We start from the raw sequence: 20,194 nt of genomic DNA, 5'->3' as shown, positions 1-20,194 counted from the left end.
TCCTGAGCAAAGCCATAGAGGCTGGAATGGGAAAGAACATTGCCTTATGTGAGGGCAAGCCTAGTGTTAATGAGAAATAGGGATGGATAGTACGATAAAGAAGAATGTATATTCAGTAAATAAGAGTCTTTTAGAACTTTGAATAAAGCCATAATAAGATGTAAAGGTGATTGTGAAATTCTGAGATGAATAGATTAGTTATATAGACATTAAAAACAAGTCAAATAGTGCCCTGGCTGGTGTAGCTCAGTGGACTGAGTGCGGGCCTGCAAACCACAAGATCACGGTTTGATTCCCAGTTAGGGCACATGCCTGGGTTGCAGGCCAATTCCCAGCAGGGGACTCACGAGAGGCAACCATACAGATGTTTCTCTCCTTCTCTCCTTCCTCTCTAAAGATAAATAAATAAAATCTTAAAAAAAAAAACAAGTCAAATAGTTGATGAAACATTTCTTTGAGCATCCCATATCCAGAATGCCTAAGGAGGGGTGATCAAAACTCAAATGAAAGGAGATAAATTAACAGCCCTCTATTCAAGGTAAAATTGGTAGGTTTTGGCTACATTACATATTATATGCAAATAGGAGACCAATGGTGACACTAGTAGAGAAAAAAGGTAAAAGATAATATTTTTTGAAGCATGTGATAATTAGTCTATTCTGGTATAGTTGAGTTTGAAGTCATCTAATAGAAGTTAGTGTGAGAGTGTGAGGTTGGGATTTGAGTGAGAGTGTCAATCTGAAGATGAAGACCTGTGGACAGCTTTTTAAAGGCAGTAGTGTGAAAAGGTAAGGGATCCTTGGCTTGGGACTGTAGGCATACCCAAACTTATAGGGTAAAAGGAGAAGGGGGAAGTGGATGAAGGTGTTAGGAAACAATGCTATTCAAAAACTATTCTTAAATAGGCACACTTACGCTAATTTTGTGTCAGGGAATAGTAAAGAGGTATAGAAAAAAACTAAAAAGCTTGGAAGGGGAAGACGTGAGATGCCTCATTTCCAAAAATATCTCTTTCAGAAGAATAGGAAATTAAGGGCACAAATTTGAAGATTTAACATTTAAGAGAAAGGTAGCTTTTAGTCTAAGAGTAGGAGAGGACGTAACTAAATTAGAGAATGGGCATACACACTTAAAAAAAAAACAATGGATTTCGCATCCCACAGAGAAGGTGGGGGCTGCCATGGAGACAGCTTTTTACAAGGACCTCTGGGAAGATGGCGGCATAGTAGGACAAAGGATTCTGCTTCCCCACACACACCAGAGAAAAACTGGGTTGATCTGCAGAGGAGCTCAGCGGATAGCCAACAGGGACGAAGCATATAGGAAGGTAGGACTCCAGAAATTGGAGCGGACACTGAATGATCAGTTGGTGAGGGGATGGCTGCAGGTCAGCAAGGTCCAAGGGAACAGTGCAGAGGCCACAGGCCCACCGCCAGGCTGCGCCAGGGCCCGGGGCCAGTTTGCCTCATCTCTGTGAGCCAAGGGCTGGCAGCAAGGACCCTGGGAGAGAGCCAGTCATCATATCTCTCTCTACCTGGATGCAGTTTCAAAAATTCGAGGAGAGATCTGTTTGTTTAAAGTGTCAGAGAGAGGAATGGGCATGAGGAAGCAAACCAAAGGGCTTTGATCACCCGTGGAGCCTGTGGTTGCCTGCTTGGGAGAGTTGAGTCGCCCTTGCGTTCCCCCATAGCACTCGGAAAGGTTCGTGCCCAAGTCTGAGGGACCAGGGAAGCCTGGCTGGGAGCATGCACCCACACCCCAGCCCAGGACTGTGAATCCTGGGGAAAGTCTGCTCTCAGTGGGGCACTGGGGAGAGGTGCCAGTCCAGATCTTGGGAAAGCACTTGTGAGATCTGCTGAGTTCACCAAGAAGGGAGAAAGGCCACACAAATTGCCTCTCAGACTGCTGCAGCTAGTTGACCGGAAAAAATGGTTTAACCAGCTGGAAACCAAATTTTTTTAAAATAATATTTTATTTTTTAAACTTTATTATTGATTTATCTTTCAATGCTTTACCCTCTCTCTTCTTCTTTCTTGTTTTATTTTTTCTTCCTTTCTCTCCAAACCTACCACTTTTTCCTCCCTTCTGCTGCCTTTTTTTCTTTCTTTTTGCACCTCCCCCAAAGTGAGACAAAAGACTTGGAATGGCAAAAAGACCAAAGTTGGACTCAAAGAAGGGGCATCCAAACAGTAGAGACAGAGAGACAAAATTCACTTTACTATAACAGAAAAACTACAGGTTACTGCATATTTGTATTTTTTATTACTTTTTCATTATTCTTACATCTTTTATTTTAATAGTATCTTTGTATTCCTCCTCTTTCTGTACAGTCTTATTTACCTTGGCTGGATATATTATATCACTTGACATGTTTCCCCATGTCCCCTCAATTATAGTGTATTGCTAATTTACTGTCTTTTGCTTCCCCTTGCCCAGTTAGCACATTATTGAAGGTCCAGTACTCCCTAATCTTGGTATATCATAGACTCGGTCACAGCACTGCTGCTCTAATATTATTGTAAATAATAGCTGCTACATACTATTGTAAATACTAAAGAACAACACCCCCCCAGATCTTAGCCCACTTCATTGTTGCCTGAACTATAATACTATAGTAGTTAATTCTATTCTCTCTCACACTACACCTATTTACCATCCTTCATTCTCACCTTACCTCAGAATCTGACCTCCCTCAACCTCACTTCTTTCTAGATCCAAATTACAAACTTCCATCCTCAACAAGAGCTTTATCTTCTCTCCATTCTTTCTAAAAAGTGGCTACTTGGGTTGAAGATTATGGTTATTGCTGTACATAGCCAGGGGATCTCCTATGTCTTCTCTATCAGCTGCTACTGTAAATATCATAGAATATTCTCCTACTGTCATAAACCAGTTTGCCTTCCTCTCCAACTGATCACACACACATAAAAAAAAAGTAGGTGGAAGTGGTAAACACCAGGATACACAAAGAGAGAAAACCCGACAACCAAGAAACCACCAAAAGATAACAACAGAAGAAGGTGAAGGAAGGAGTGGAAACCACACAAACCGCAACCCAAGACCTATCTGGAAATACAACTAAACAGTGGAGAAACTACCCAGGGCAAACAACTGAACAAGAGCAAAAGACAATCCTCAAAACTCTGTACACGCAGGAGAACTAGCTTCAAACCACCCTCAACAGCACAACAAATTAAAACAGATAGTGGACAGAGGGACCATCAGTTCACAAGCTGGCGGGAAGGACACATAAAAGACAGATCCCAAAACAACAAAAACCCAAAGACAAACTCAGAGCCAATGTAAAGGACATCCCAAGACCAGCAAGGTGGGGAGATCAAGAAGGAGGCTACATCACTGAATCTCACAGTTATTATACCACAGGAGTTCACATCATGAATCCAGGAAGCCAGAACAAATCAATTTAAGAAGCTGAAGTTAACAAGAAGAGTCTCACAAACAATGTGAAGACAAAGAAACAAATGAAAGAAAAGGTGGAAATCTCAGAAAGAATGCTAGATTAAATAGAGGCAAGTCAGCTATCGGATCTTGAATTTAAAGCACTGGTTATCAGCAAGTTCAAAAGCTCACAATGAGCTACCAGAAACTACAGGGGAGCTACAATGAACTCACTGCAAACTCTATAAACATGAAATAGGAAATAGAAACTATCAGCAAGGGCCAAGATGAAGTGAAGAATACAATTTTGGAGCTGAAGAACACACTTGAAGGAATCAAAAGCAGGGTTGACGAGGCAGAAGATCAGATCAGAGAGTTGGAGGACAAAGTAGATAAAAATTCCCAGAAACAATAAGAAAAGAAAAAGAGGCTCAGAAAGAATGAAGAGGGGTTAAGAGAAATGCAAGACAATATGAAATGTAATAATATATGAATAATAGGGATACCAGAAGGAGAAGAAGAAGAGCAAGGTATAGAAAATCTATTTGAAAAAGTAATGATGGAAAACTTCCCTAATTTCATGAGAGAAAAAGTCACACAAATCCAGGAAACACATAGAGTCCCAATCAAGAGGAACCCAAAGAGGCCCATTTCAAGACACATCATCATTAAAATGGCAAAATATCAAGACAAAGAGAGAATCTTAAAGGCAGCAAGGGAGAAAAAGGAAGTAACATACAAGGAAGCCCCAATAAGGTTAGCTGCTGATTTCTCAGTGGAAACTCTCCAAGCAAGAAGAGAATGGCAAGAAATATTCCAAGTAATGAGAACCAGAGTCCTGCAACCAAGGCTACTTTACCAGCAAGACTCTCAATCAAGATAGAAGGCCAAATAAAGAGCTTCCAAGACAAAAGAAGTCTAAAAAAATACACCTCCACCAAACCAGCTCTGTAAGAAATACTAAAAGGTCTGCTTTAAGGAAAGGAAGGAAAAGAGAGAGACAAAGAGAAACACAGGTATAAAAATGACAATGAATAAGTACCTATCAATAATAACCTTAAATGTAAATGGATTAAATGCTCCAATCAAAAGAGATAGAATAGCTGAATGGATAAGAAAGCATGACCCACACATTTGCTGCTTACATGAGACCCACCTCAGGACAAAAGATCTACACAGACTAAAAGTGAGGGGCTGGAAACAAAGTTTCCAAGCAAACAGGAAAAAAAAGCTAGGGTAGCAATACTCATATCAGACAAAATAGACTTCAAAAACAGGGCCATAAAGAGAGACCCAGAAGGTCACTTCATAATACTCAAGGGAAGAATCCACCAAGAAGACATAAACATGTACCCAACATAGGAGCACCCGAATATATAAAGGAAATCCTAGAGGACTTCAAGAAAGATACTGACAGCAACACAGTTGTAGTTGGGATTTTTAACACCCCATTGTCAAAAATGGACAGATCTTCCAAACAAAATACCAACATAGATATTGTGGAATTGAACAACGTCCTAGATAAAATGGACTTAGCTGGTATATATATAGAGCCCTTCATCCCAAAGAAGCTAAATACACATTCTTTTCAAGTGCACATGCAACATTTCAAAGATAGACCACATGATAGGACACAAAACAAGCCTCAACAAATTTAAGAAAATCGAAATCATCCTGAGCACTTTCTCCAATCACAAGGGACTGAAACTGGAAACCAACCACAAGAGAAAAGACCCAAAACATTCAAAATCATGGAGATTAACTAGCATGCTATTAAACAATGAATGGGTCAAGAAGGAAATTAGGGAAGAAATCATAAAGTTTCTGGAAACAAATGAAAATGAGATCACAACAACCTCAAACTTATGGGACACAGCGAAGGCAGTTCTGAGAGGGAAGTTTATAGCAATACAGCCCTCCCTAAAAAAGACAGGAACATTTCAAATAAACAACCTAACCCTACACCTACCAGAACTCAAGGAACAACAACAAAGACATCCCAGAGAAAGTAGAAGGAAGGAAATAACCAAGATCAGAGCAGAATTAAATGATATACAGACTAAAACACAATTCTAAGGATCAATGAATCTAGGAGTTGGTTTTTTAAAAAGATAAACAAAATAGACAAGCCTTTAAGCAGGCTCATCAAGAAAAAAAGAGAGAGAACTTAAACAGAATCAGAAATGAAGAGGACAGATTACAACTGACCCCACAGAAATAGAAGGGGTAATAGAAATTACTATGAAGAACTGTACATCAAGAAATTTGAAAACTTAGGTGAAATGGACAAATTTCTAGAAAAATATAATCTTCCAAAACTCAGTGAATAAGAAGCAGAGAGCCTGAATAGACCAATAATAGCAAATGAAATTGAAGCAGTAATCAAAAAAACCCCGAACCACAAAAGCCCTGGACCAGATGGTTTCACAGAAGAATTCTACAAAACATTTAAGGAAGAGCTAATCCTTATTCTTCACAGACTATTCCAAAAAATCCAAGATGGTGGAAAACTCCCAAACTTTTTTATGAGCCAGCATCATCCTAATTCCAAAATGAGATAAAGACATAACAAAGAAAGAAAACTTCAGGCCAATATTACTGATGAAACTAGACACTGAAATCCTCAACAAAATATTGGCAAACATCATCCAACAATACATTAAAAAGATCATTCACCATGACCAAGTGGGATTCATCCCAGAGATGCAAGGATGATTCAATATTTACAAATCAGTAAATGTAATACATCACATAAACAAAAGCAGAGACAAGAATCACATGGTCATATCAATAGATGAGGAAAAAGCTTTTGATAAGGTACAACACCCATTCATGATAAAAACACTCAGCAAAGTGTTTAGTGGGAATAGAGAGAGCATTCCTCAATATAATACAGGCCCTATATGAGAGACCTAAAGCCAACATCATACTCAATGGGCAAAAATTAAAAGCTTTTTCTCTAAGATCAGGAACAAGACAAGGTTGTCCACTTTCATAACTTCTATTCAATGTAGTATTGGAAGTTTTAGTCACAGAAATCAGACAAGAAAAAGAAATAAAAGGCATCCAAATTGGAGAGGAGGAAACAAAACTGTCACTGTTTGCAGATGACATGATAGTGTACATGGAAAATTCTATAAACTCTATCCCAAAACTGTTCGAACTAATAAATGAATTTGGCAAAACAGTGGGTTACAAAGTCAATATGCAGAAATCAAAGGCATTTTTGTATAACAACAATGAAATAGCAGAAGCAGAAATCAAGAAAAAAATCCCATTCGAAATAGCAAAAACAAAAATAAAATATCTAAGAATAAACCTAACCAAGGAGGTAAAAGACCTGTATGCTGAAAACTACACAACACTGAAGAAAGAAATCAAGGAAGAACTAAACAAATGGAAACATATACCGTGTTCATGGATTGGAAAAATTACCATCATCAAAATGTCCATACTATCCAAAGCAATTCCATTAAAGTACAAATAGCATATTTCACAGACACAGAACAAACACTTCAAAAATTTATATGGAACCCTAAACAACCCTGAATAGTTGCTGCAATTCTGAGGAAAAAAGAGCAAAGTAGGAGGGACCAGAATACCTGATACCTAACTGTATTACAAGGGCACTGTAATCAAAAGAGCCTGGTACTGGCATAAAAACAGGCACATGGACCAATGGAACAAAACAGAGAGCCCATAAATAAACCCAAGTCTCTATGGGCAATTAATATTTGACAAAGGGGTCAGCAACATAAAATGGACTAATAATAGCCTCTTCAAGAAATGGTGTCGGGAGAACTGGACAGCTACGTGTAAAAAATGAAACTCAGGCACCAACTTACACCAAACACCAAAATAAATTCAAGGTGCATAAAAGACTTAAATAATAAGCCATGACACCATTAAAATCATAGGGGAGAACATTGGAAGAAAATCTCAGATATTTCATGCAACAACTTTTTTACAGATATGTCACTGAAAGCAAGGGACATAAAGGAAAGAATAAACAAATGGGATCTCATCAAAATAAAAAGCTTTTGCATGGCTAAAGAAAACAGTATTAAAATAAAATGAGAACCAACTCTATGGGAAAACATATTTCCCAATGATACCTCAGACAAAGTAGCAAAAACAAAATATACCAAGAACTTACATGACTCCACTCTAAGAATACAAGCAACCCAATTAAAAAATGGGCAAAAGTCTTGAACAGACACTTCTCTAAGGAGGACATAAAGAGGATCCAGAGACACATGAAAAGGTGCTCAGCATCACTAGCTATCAGAGAGATGCAAATGAAAACCACAATGGGATATGACTTCACACTCGTCAGAATGGCCATTATAAACAAAGCAACACACAAGTGTCAGAGAGGTTGTGGAGAAGAGGGGACCCTAATCTGTTGTTGGTGGGATTGCAGACTGGTAGAACCACTGTGGAAAACAGTATGGAATTTCCTCAGAAAACTAAAAATGGACCTGCCTTTTGACCCAGTAATTCCACTGCTGGTATTATATTCTAAGAATCTTGAAACACCAATCCAAAAGATCCTATGCACCCCAATGTTCATAGCAGCACAATTTACAATAGCCAAGAGCTGGAAGCAACCTAGGTGCCCATCAGTAAATGAATGGATCCAAAATTATGGTACATATACACAATGGAATTGTATTCAGCAGAAAGAAAGAAGGAGCTCCTACCTTTTGCAACATCAAGGAAGGATCTGGAAAACACTATGCTGAGTGAAATAAGCCTGGTGTTGAAAGACAAATACCGTATGATCTCACCTTTAACAGGAAGCTAAACAATAAAACAAACAAGCAAGCAATATAAAACCAAAGACACTGAAATAGAGAACAGGGGGGCAGTGACCAGAGGGGAGGGAATCTCAGGGGAAAAAGGGGAAGGATTTACAGGAACTAGTATAAAGAACACATGGACAACAAGTAAGTGGAGTGGAAATGGGAGGGAGGTGGGGAGCACTGGGCGGGGGGCTGGGAAGGGAGTAAAAGACAGGAAAATGTGCTTGAACAATAATTCAATACAAAATTTAAAAAAAACATTTATTTTCACACAAAACCCAATGTATTTATATAGAAATAAGGGTAAATTCATTTATCCATTTATTTATTCAGACCAAGTTTATTGTTCTATTAAGTAGTATGTCACCTCAGCGGGAGATCAGAGATGAACAAGAGACAGTCTCTCCTTACCTTATTGTCTAGTGAAGAAGTATGAAATTAACTAGCAATTCTAACTACGTACCTACAAACTTCTTCTAAGTCAGTGGTTGTCATAGTATCATATGACTTGAAAATAGAGTAGAAAAGAACATTCTTGAGCCTAATTCAGCCCTACTAAATCAGAAAACTGGACCAGCAACCTGTGTTTTAAAAGCCTTTCACCTGCTCCTGATCATGCTCAAGTTTGAGAATCTCTGCTCCAAGGAAACTGAGATGATAAGATGAATTACAAAGGTATTAGAATCCCTAGTCCCTATATGCCTCTGGGGGTAGGATGGGGTTTGGGATGCCCTTGGGGGCAGACAGACTATCTATGCCTTTCAAGGGGCCCATAGGAAAATTCATTAAGATAACATTGTGCTAGTGAGGAAAGAAGATTAAAAAAGTTTCTTTTAGATATCGTAAATATATTTTACCACTGGCTTTTTGAACACACATGTCTGGCATTTGTTGCCAGTTTACTAAGAATTCTAAGTTTGGTCATTTTCCACACCAAAAAAGGAGAAGGGGTTCATACCGCGGTAAAGAATAGGAAGATTAATTGGTAAGTAGAGTCTTCAAATTTCTTCAAAACACACACTATATTCAGTCACCCTATGTGCTTGGAATACCAGCCTTACACAAGGACACCTTTGAATTAGTCAAGATATATATTTTTAACATATTAGATTCTATAGTTTATTATATTATGTTCACTTACTTTTACATGAACCTTAAATGCACATAAGCTAGTGTGAAACATAATGTTTCATAATGTTTCATTGGTTCATTCATGGCTGAACCAATGCCACCATGGCTCCTTCCTCTTATCTTCATCTTTGTATCTTTCTTTCATCTCATTCTTTTTATTTTCTCCTTTACACTTCCTAACACCTCATGTTTTCCAAAGACTATTCTCTAGCCTATGTATTTCTCTCCCTGTCATTGTGCCCTTAAATGGCTAGTACACTTTCAAGGATTTCAGTAGCATCTCTATTTTGAAGATTACCTATATTTATTTGTAGTCTTCTAAGAATATTTTTAAAGGTCTAGTGATTGTGTTTTGTAATCATTTAGCCTACTAAATCTCATGGGATACAGTCTCTGTTTACTTCCAAATGCACTCTTACTAACCACCCAGCTATGGGTAGTAAAATATAACCAGGGCCTCAAATAAGAGATCACCACCCCCACCCCGATTTATTCCCATTTATCCCTCTAAGGGATACAGACTTCTCAATGTTACATTGAGAAGACTTCTCAATGTTATGTCTGCTTCCTTGGCTGGACTCAGAAGATACACTAAGTTGCTTATTTACATATTAACTAACTCTCTAGTGTTGATTATACTGAGCTGTACTGTATTCTATGTCCTGCTGTCATCTACTCCAGCATCATAAATTCCAGCCATTACCCAGTTCCCAGTATTATGTCTCCAAATTCACAGCTTGATCTTTCCAATTGGATATCATTTCAGATTCACACATACACACTAAGCTTCTCATTTTACTCCTGCAATGGGATTTTCTTCCCAAATTCTTGGTCAAGGAGATGCTTTTCCAAACTTTCTGGCTTAGAACTTTCGAGACATTTAGACTTCATTATTGATCTACTTATTAAACCTTATTCCTTGACTGTATCTGATCCCTCTGTCCCACAGAAGTGCTGTCTTTTATTTTTGTCCCACGCCAAATTTCTATTTCCCTCGTGTGAAAGGGAAAGGCTCCCTGAAGTCTCTGTTTCCACCTCCATCAATTTTATTCTTAGCCATTCTTCATATTCATTTTATTTTTATTTCTTGAAAAGAAATCTCCAATTAAGTTAATATTTGCAGATTTCCTTCCATTTTAAAATTTCCAGATGACTTTCTTCTACTACATAGTACCGGTATATATTTAGATATAAATTCCATTTTATAATTTTAAATAATTTAATACATGCCTTATTTCCACCCCTAATAAAGAAGAACCTTAAGAGCACAGGCTGATTGACAACTTTAAATTATATCTGTTGTTAATTTTAGTGCTCAGAAAAGAACTGAAAATTGATGTAGTTTAGGTTCTTGCTTTTCATGACTTTGAATGCTTCTTGACAGCCCCTTCTTGCCTATAAGGTTTCTTTTGAGAAATCAGCTGACACTCTTATGGGCACTCCTTTGTAGGTAACTGTCTCCTTTTCTTTTGCTGCTTTTAAGATTCTCCCCTTATCTTTAATCTTGGGTAATGTAATTGTGATGTGCCTTGGTGTGTGCTTCCTTGCGTCCAACTTTTTTGGGACTCTCTGAGCTTCCTGGATTTCCTGGAAGTTATTTCCTTTGTCAGATTGGGGAAGTTCTACTTCACTATTTTTTCAAGATTACTCTATACAGCAAAGCTATCATCTAGAATGGAAGGGCAGATAAAGTGCTTCCCAGATAAAGTTAAAGGAGTTCATCATCACCAAGCCCTTATTATATGAAATGTTAAAGCGACTTATTTAAGAAAAACATGATAAAAATATAAACAATAAAATGACAACAAACTCAAATCAACAATTAAACGTAAAAAGCAAAACAAAAACAAAAACAAACTAAGAAAACAACTAGAACAGGAACAGAATCAAAGAACTGGAGATCATATGGAGATTTATCAGCAGGGAGGTGGAGGGGGAGATGGGGAGAAAGGTACAAGGAATAAGAAGCATAAATGGCAGGTACAAAACAGACAGGGGGAAGTTAAGAATAGTATAGGAAATGGAGAAGCCATAGAACTTATATATATGACCCATGGACATGAACTAAGGGGTTGAGGGGGAATGCTGGTGGGAGGAGGTGTGCAGGACAGAGGGGAATAAAGGGGAAAATGGGACAACTGTAATAGCATAATCAGTAAAATATATTTTAAGAAAGAACTGAAAATTGAGTATCTGATAATTGTTTAAAAATTAATAATTTATGTATAGGAAGCTCACTTTGCTCTAGACTGAAGATGTACTATAGAAACTAGAGACTGGGCTTTCCCCTCAAAAAGATAAAAGTTTGTGTCTTTGAGTGAACATTTTCCAGGTTTGTGAACTTCAGTAAATTGCTTAATCTCATTAAACCTCAGTTTTCTTAGCAGTAGAACCTTTTTGTAGGTTATGTGTTATCATGAGGATAAAATTTTATCTTAGAAGAGTTCCTATTATGAGAATTCTCAATATGTCATGGAAACTAGTATTATTTGTCATTATTAAAAATATTGGGTGACATTTAAAAATTAATTTAATAAATGACTAAGAGCAATACTAAATGAAAGGTAAAATCATGGCCAGCAAAAGCACAAATAGACCAGGGATATATAACAAGAAGCATACACAGATATGTAGCCCTAGAATCAGTGATGGGCACTGAAATTGGCTATCAGAGTTTTGTTAATGCAGGCAGAAAGAAACAATCAATTATAAGTTTTTTCAATGGTCATAAAGGACAAACATACCAATTCAGCCATGGAAATGAAGATTATACTATGCTGAAACTTGCATTGGAAACACAGACTGGTGTGGTTGACAACATCCTTAACAGTATCCCTGGAATTACTGAGACACAGTACCAAAGCACAAGTCAGTGAAAGTGGAACTGGAGCTCAAAGAAATGTGGCTCTCTCTTGACATATGGTTTCATACAGACACATCACCAAGGCAATCTAGATAGATCCTCTAAATAATCCTTTAGAAATATTGATACTATATTGGAAAGTTTATGAATCACCATCCAAGACTGTTCCAAAAATGTTCTGCTCCTTTCTTTTCTTTAATCTTCTCTCAAAGCCCTCTCTTTGTTAGGTAGTTGGATTGGGGAGCAAACATACACTTAAATTTGTCAAATGAGGAATTCTCAGATGCTCATTGGTTAACTCTATGTGTTTTAGATAAATGCTCAAGTTCAACATTTCTCCTCCAACCTCCTACCCAAGATGACATCAAGGGTAGAGGAAATCTTGGATGACTTCATAAGAATAGAATTTTTAAATTATGCCTGTCTTTATGTTCCCTCTATGCTAATTTGCTTAAGTGTCAAAGTCTCCTCTATGCCTGTTAGCTGTGCCTTATATTAATAACTGCCCTTAAAACTTCAGTAAGTGAAACTTGAATCCAGCATGCAGGACAGTCCAAGTCCAATGGTCCTCCTGTTACAGAACAGACCCATGGTGGGAGGGATCCAATGATATACAGAATGGACCCACCCTTGTGCTCCGGGAGTCCCCACTCCTGTACTAGGTTTGCCTTGCCTGCCGCCAGGGAAAGACATCTCTCAATGCCAAAGATTGGTGAAAAAAGAAAAGGGATTATTTATTTTAAAAGTTATACAGACTTAGAGTAATGACTTAACATCTTCATTAAAAACACTAAAGTCCTTTAGAATACCCACAAATGCACAGTCCTTCCTTCTCCCCTTTGCTGAGTCCAGGGCACTGTATCTTAGGAAAAGAAGTAGAAGTCCACGGTTCAGGCAGCCTCTCAGTTCTGCAACCGTCAGTGTGTCACCACTGCAATCTCCAGTTAATCCAAAATCATGTGGTACCTTCTCATGGCCCACCAGCAAGAATCCTTTCACCCCTCTCCTTCCAAGGAAAGTCTCTCTTACTTCCTAAGCCACATGGCAAAAAGGGAGAACCCTAAAGCTTTCACCACGCAACTCTCACCAAGACTGCGTGGTCCCAAAAAATCCAGCATGGCTGCCACACCTGAGTTTAAATTGCAGCACTAATCTTCCTCTGTAGCCCCGTTTCCGACTCCTCTTACAATCAGTTACACCTGCCAGCATTTCTGTATTCTTCCAGCTCTACTGGGCTGCCAAAGTGAGTTTGGGCAGGTGTGGCCTCTCGGTGTGGAGTCAATCACCTGCAAGCTTTCATGCCGAAATTGTAACCAGGGAGAGTTGCCTCCCAATTGCATTATGGGTTGAAGTCACTACTATCCCCCCGGCTCAAAGCATGGCCACAGCTATTTGACATATCTATGAAACCAGTTAAAAGTTATAGATATATTAAATGCCCATTCTAGAGGTTATCTGTAAAACTGTTGCTATCCAAAACAACTCTCAATGGCCCTGCTCCATTTGTCCAATCCCCTAGCTCAGATTTGCGGGGGTAAGGACATCCTAAATATATATATTTCTAATATTTCCCGGACACCCTGAGTTCCAGATCCTCTTACAAATTCTCTTTTGGTCCCCACCCCCCTTGGCTTCACCCTGTTACACTCCCTTGCTGATTTTCCCTCAATTCTCTAATTGGCTCTAATTGGCACCATAGGTCTTCTGAATTTCAACAGGTTATTCTTTCCCACTTTTCACTTGCTCTCCACCTCCACCCACCTGCAGCTTCTGTTATAAGGTTATGTCATTCTTCATTGTTGTTCTTCCTCTGAGCCCCAGAGCTCTGTCACTGGAGCATGCTGACAATTGCTTTGTATGATAGTTGTATGCTCAGAGGGAGATTTATCAAATGCTATATTTGCTCTTCTCTCTGCTGAAATATGGCATGGTCGTGTGCTGGTCTGGGGACCCTGCAATGTGCTCTCCTCTTAAATGCCCAAACTAGAAGTGAATCAAAGCCTTCCTACTTTTGGCTTTCTGTTTTGTATACATAGAGTGCTTAGCTTTTGCCATCATGTTTTATCTCCCAGGATTGTGACTTCGAGTGATGAATTAGGCTGTTGCAACTCTTTCTGTTTGTCTTTTTGCTATGTTCTCCAAACCAAGAGACTTTCTCTGTCTTCTGTCTGCAAGGGATTATTCTTATGAGATCACCTGCTCATCTTTGATGGATCATTAACCCACTCCCTTCATTGGGGACTTAGTGGCAGAAAGGTATTGTGGGAACATGACTTATAGGAAACATAATTATTTCAGTTTATTATTTTCAAAATATTAACCCTTTATGTATAATTTTGCTCAGAAGAATATTTCATAACTGTTGATTACTAGATAGCCTGAGATTACTTTCAAATGTCTGAAATGGAACATTTTCAAGAAATTTTAATGCACTTCCTGTCACCCTTCACAAGGGCAGACTGGTTGTACACCTCTAATCATGGCCTTTGTAAGTGACAAATGATGGACTTTGTGATGGATATCACAGAATCTGCCCAATGGCTGCAGGCATCCTACTACCATTTTATCTCTTATCTGAATTTCTAAATTTTTACTGGGCAGTTAATGAGACTTTCTCACAAGGCTTATCCAGACCTTCTTCACAGTAAAAAGACCAAAGAGAATTGATGACTCTGGCCAGAGTACAGATGGCTTTTGGAGAGCCTAAGTTTGTTCTGGCTGTGTGCTGAGGTGCTGGATTAGGAAAAGGTCATGATGATATAGCATTTGTTTCTTTATCAGATTTAACAAATATCTTTAGAATGCCTACTGTAGGCAAAGTCTGAAATGACGCTATGCATAAATGCATTAAAATCTCTCAGTCTACTTGACCACAGCAAGGACCTCCTGGGCTTTATTTTGATACATTCCTGGCACATAGAAATAAATATGCTATGCTTGGGTCATTGTCCTGTTCTTTCTAGCATTAACTTTATCCTAAATATTAGGTGGAAATAAATAAATAAATAAATAAATAAATAAATAAATAAATATTTGTTGCTAGAATATCTAGAGGTGAGAAAAGTATATACCTGTTTTAAGAATTGACTACATAATTGAAGGAAAGCCTTCATCTTTTATGGACCCCAAAGAAAGCATGGACTATGGTGTTCATGCACTTGGTTTTAAGGCAACAACATAACCCTGAGATTTGAGTTAAGGCTACCTTCTCTTTACTCAGGGCCATGAAATATCCAGACTATTAACCCATCTTATCCATGGTAGCAGCTGCTACATGAATTTTTACTCAGTTCCTCATTTCCTCTATTGGATCATACAAAGATGAAAAGATAGCCTCAAACTCATTAGGAGAAGGAAAGCAGACAATTACCCTTTAAACACAAGAGGTTTATTTTAGGAATGAGGTTATGGCATTATTAAGATAAAAGATTCTAGTTAGAACATCCTGTAACATAACCAACCCAATGAGAGAGATTCTAGAAAACCAAATGTGGTTTCAATTTATCTGCATCTCCCATTTTGCCATTTGCTTGTTTACTCAGTAGATATGCATTAACCTGCATAGTTTATCACATTAATTTTAATTAACTTTTAGTTTAACCAGATTGTAAATAATATACTTTTAAAAGTCAAATAGTTCTATAAAGTTAAAATAAAAGATACAGTACTCTCATGTCCTGACTTCCACCAATATTTCTGCTCACCAGAAATAACCAACTGCTGTTACCTTTTTCAATAGTTTCTTTTTGAGAGTTAACTCCTTATTTCCAAGTAATCTGACTACTTCTTGATTTAAAAAATTAACTATTTTCTAAAGATGTTTTTTGGTAGCTTGCCTTCAGGAAGACCCTCAATTAAAATTCTCATACTGGTTCATGGCCTTATATATTCTCCTCCCACATAGAACAGGTCTGAGTGTCCTGTGTAAACAAAAGGACATTGTGGAAATGCTGGTGTGTGGCCTCATGGAATGGCCATAAAACACTGTAGATTCTATCTTGCTCACTCTTCAATCTTCACTCTGGGGGGAAGCCAGATTCAATGCTGTAAGGAGACCCAAGCAGCTTTATGGACAGGTCCATGTAGTGGGCTCCATGTCTGTTGGCCTTTTATCAACAGCACCAACTTGCCAGCCAAGTGAATGAGCCATCTTGGAAGGCAATCCTTCAGCCCCATTCAAGTTCTAGCCAACATTCTGACTATAACCTATGACAGACCTTGAGCCAGAATACCAATGAAGCTACTCTTAAATTCCTGAGCCACAGAAACTGTGAGATAATGAATATTTATGTTTTTTAAAAAAATATTTTACTTATTTTCAGAGAGTGGAGAAGGGAAGGAGAAAGAGAGGGGAAAAAAGAAACATCAATGTGTGGTTGCCACTCATGTATCACCTACTGGGGACTTGGCTTTCAACCCAGGCATGTGCCCTAACCTGGAATTGAACCAGTGACTCCTTGGTTCACAAGCCTACACTCAACCCACTGAGCTGTACCAGTCACACAAATATTTATGCTGTTTTAATCTCTAAGTTTTGGAATTATTTGTTATGTAATGGTTGATAAGTTTATATTACATTTCCTATAACATAAGGTGAACATCTAGATTTTTAAAGCCCTCCTCATTGCCTATAAACATACAAATTTTCACTTTCTTCATCCTTCAAATGGAATAATTTCATAACTTTGGGTTCTAACACTATTTACTGTTTATACTATTATGTATATATAAATATTTATAACAGAGCCACTTAGTGTTCTGTGATTATATTTTCTTTCTCCTGCAATATTTTATAAATACACAATATGTTAAACTTAATATTAAAAATGTATCACAAAAATTATTAATTTCATTTTTTTTTTACCTTGGAAACACTGTACATTGAAACTCTTGGTGCTTCTATTTTACTAGAGACTGGTTCTTCCTAGGCTACTGCACAGCTTTTGCTTTGAGAATGATCTCCACCATCATCATGGCAATCCCCTGTTCTCATGTAGTAGCAATCATTTCTTGGATTCCATATCTACCTCCTTCTTGATTAATTCTTTTGTTTTGTTGCAACAAACTTTTCAATAGCTTTCCAAAGAGGGTACATAAATGGCAAAGTTTGAAAACAGTGTGTGTATATATATATATATATATATATATATATATATAGAACAATTATTTTTTCCTTTTTAAAATTTTAATTGTTGTTCAAGTACAGTTTTCTGCCTTTTACCCCACCCCAGCCCACCCCCCAGCCCTCCCCACCTCTGTCCCCCTCTTGTTAATGTCCATGAGTTCTTTATACTTGTTCCTTTAAACTCTCCTCCCCCCTTCCTCTGAAATTCCCTCCCCTCTTCCCTCTGGTCACTGTCAGCCACTCTGTTTCAGTGTCTTTGGTTATATTTTGCTTGCTTGTTTGTTTTGTTGATTAGATTCCTGTTAAAGGTGAGATCATATAGCATTTGTCTTTCACTGCCCAGCTTATTCTTTTTAGTATAATGTTTTCTAGTTCCATCCATGCTGTTGCAAAGGGTAGGAGCTCCTTCTTTCTTTCTGCTGCATAGAATTCCATTGTGTAAATGTACCATAGTTTTTTGATCCATTCATTTACTGATGGGGACTTAGGTTGCTTCCAGCACTTGGCTATTATAAATTGTGCTTCTGTGAACTTTGGATTGGTGTTTCAGGGTTATTAAGATATAATCCTAGCAGTGGAATTACTGGGTCAAAAGGTAGATTCATTTTTAGTTTCCTGAGAAAATTCCATACTGTTTTCCATAGTGGTTGTACCAGTCCATAATCCTACCAACAGTGTACTAGGGATCCCTTTTCTCCACAACCTCTTGAACAGTCGTTGTTTGTTGCTTTGTTTGTGATGGCCATTCTGAGCAGTGTGAAGTGGTAGAAAAAACACTTAAAAATTTATGAGGAACCATAACCAACCTTGAATAGCTTCTGCAATTTTGAGAAAGAAGAGCGAAGTAGGAGGGATCACAATACCTGATACCTAACTGAATTGCAAGGCCACTGTAACCAAAACAGCCTGGTACTGGCATAAAAACAAGCACATAGACCAATGGAACAGAATAGAAAGCCCAGAAATAAACCCAAGTCTCTATGGTCAGTAATATTTGACAAAGGGGGCAGCAATATAAAATAGACTAAAAATAGCCTCTTCAACAAATGATGTTGGGAGATCTGGACAGCTACACGCAAAAAAAAAAAACACTTGAGCACCAACTTACACCATACACAAAAATAAATGCAAGTTGGATAAAAGATTTAAATATAAGTCATGATACCATTAAGGTCCTAGAGGAGAACATAGGCAGGAAAGTCTCAGATATTTCATATAGCAATATTTTCACTGGTATGTCCCCTAGAGCAAGGGACATAAAGGAAAGAATAAACAAATGGGATCTCATCAGAATATAAAATGATTTTACTCTACTCTTACATTAAATATTTCATTGCACAATTGTTCTCTATTAATTTGTATTTATTTTGTAATCAAGTTGTGTCAGAGACTTAAAAGAACTGTTTTGGAAACATGCTTTTTAGAACCATGATGAGAAGGCTCAAGTTTGGTCACACTTTTAAAAGTGTTAATTTCTATGCTTTTTTAGTGCAAAAAACCTAAAAGTGTCTCTTGTCACTTGAAGAAAGTAAACACAGAGAAGTTGGAATAATCACACAAATATCATTTTGTGATATTTAATTCCCAATAATTTTTTGTAAAAAATACAAAAGAGAAGAGATAATGATGAATTAAAATACAGATACTTGAATCTGGCTTCACAATGTTGCTAATAAATAAATCACAGAATATATATACACAAATAGTATTAGATATATATTTTATAGCATTTCTCAACATAATCATAACATGATATAACATATAACATATGTACACATTATGTTACAGATCATAAACACATAACACATATGTTTATCAACATAATATATTATAAACACAATATATAAACTATATGCATATATAATATGCATGTCATATATATTCATACATAGTATTACTTAGACAAAATTTGAAAATATTTTGTATTTTATTCTGCATATTTTCAGAATCCAACAAATTTATAATGCTCTACAATGTTACAAAGTAGAAATATACATCAGACACGAAAGCTCTTTATCATTTTCTCAAAGCTTCCACCTTTCATCATACTATCCCCTACACGTATTCTAAGTTGATTAGTGCTTATAAATAGCTAAATAGTAAAATAAATAAAAACTCTTTAAAGGTCTTTAGACATCTATATAAGTTGATGATGAATACTATATGAGGCTTGCAATACAGTAAAAAATAATTGGTTAAAGAGAGGTTAATGCACAAATAATGCACTGTTACCTTACTGTTTGCTGATCTCTTTTATAATAACATACATTATCAGAGGCAAAAAGCTGCCACCCTACCCAATGAACACACAGACATAGGCTTGTTAACTTACTGACACTAACAGAAAAAGAGAATGCTTCCAGGGCATGGGTGTGGCTGGAGCAGAGTTGAAAAGAATGACTGCAGCCAGTAACGCTTGAAAGGTAAACTGATTATATTCTTAAGGACCTTGTGACGACAATCAATGCACTTGAATTTGATCCTATGAGCACTGGAGAATCAACAAAGAATTGTGTGTACGTAAATGCAATGATTTGATTTTTTGGGAGGTAACCAAAGACAACATTGATAATGAATGAGAAGAGACATTAGAATAATTCTAGAAAAGATAATGGGATTGAATTTAGGCAGTCATAATAATGATAAAATAAAAAAAGGATAGGTTACCAAGACATTTCAGGGGTAAAATTCCCCATGCTTTGCAGAGCCAGTAGATTTATTATAAAACAATATGAGACACAGTGAGAGACAGAAGATGATTTAGGCTTCTGTTCTGGGGATGATGAATAAAGTTATAGTTCCTGTTTATATGGCAATCACAATTTATAAAACATTTTTATTTATATTGCCTTCCATGTTTTCAACAACCTT

Source organism: Sturnira hondurensis, unplaced genomic scaffold, assembly GCF_014824575.4.
Source record: "Sturnira hondurensis isolate 20B ecotype Veracruz unplaced genomic scaffold, ASM1482457v3 Scaffold0018292, whole genome shotgun sequence".
Lineage (NCBI taxonomy): Eukaryota > Metazoa > Chordata > Mammalia > Chiroptera > Phyllostomidae > Sturnira > Sturnira hondurensis.
Note: the sequence above shows the minus strand (reverse complement) of the source record.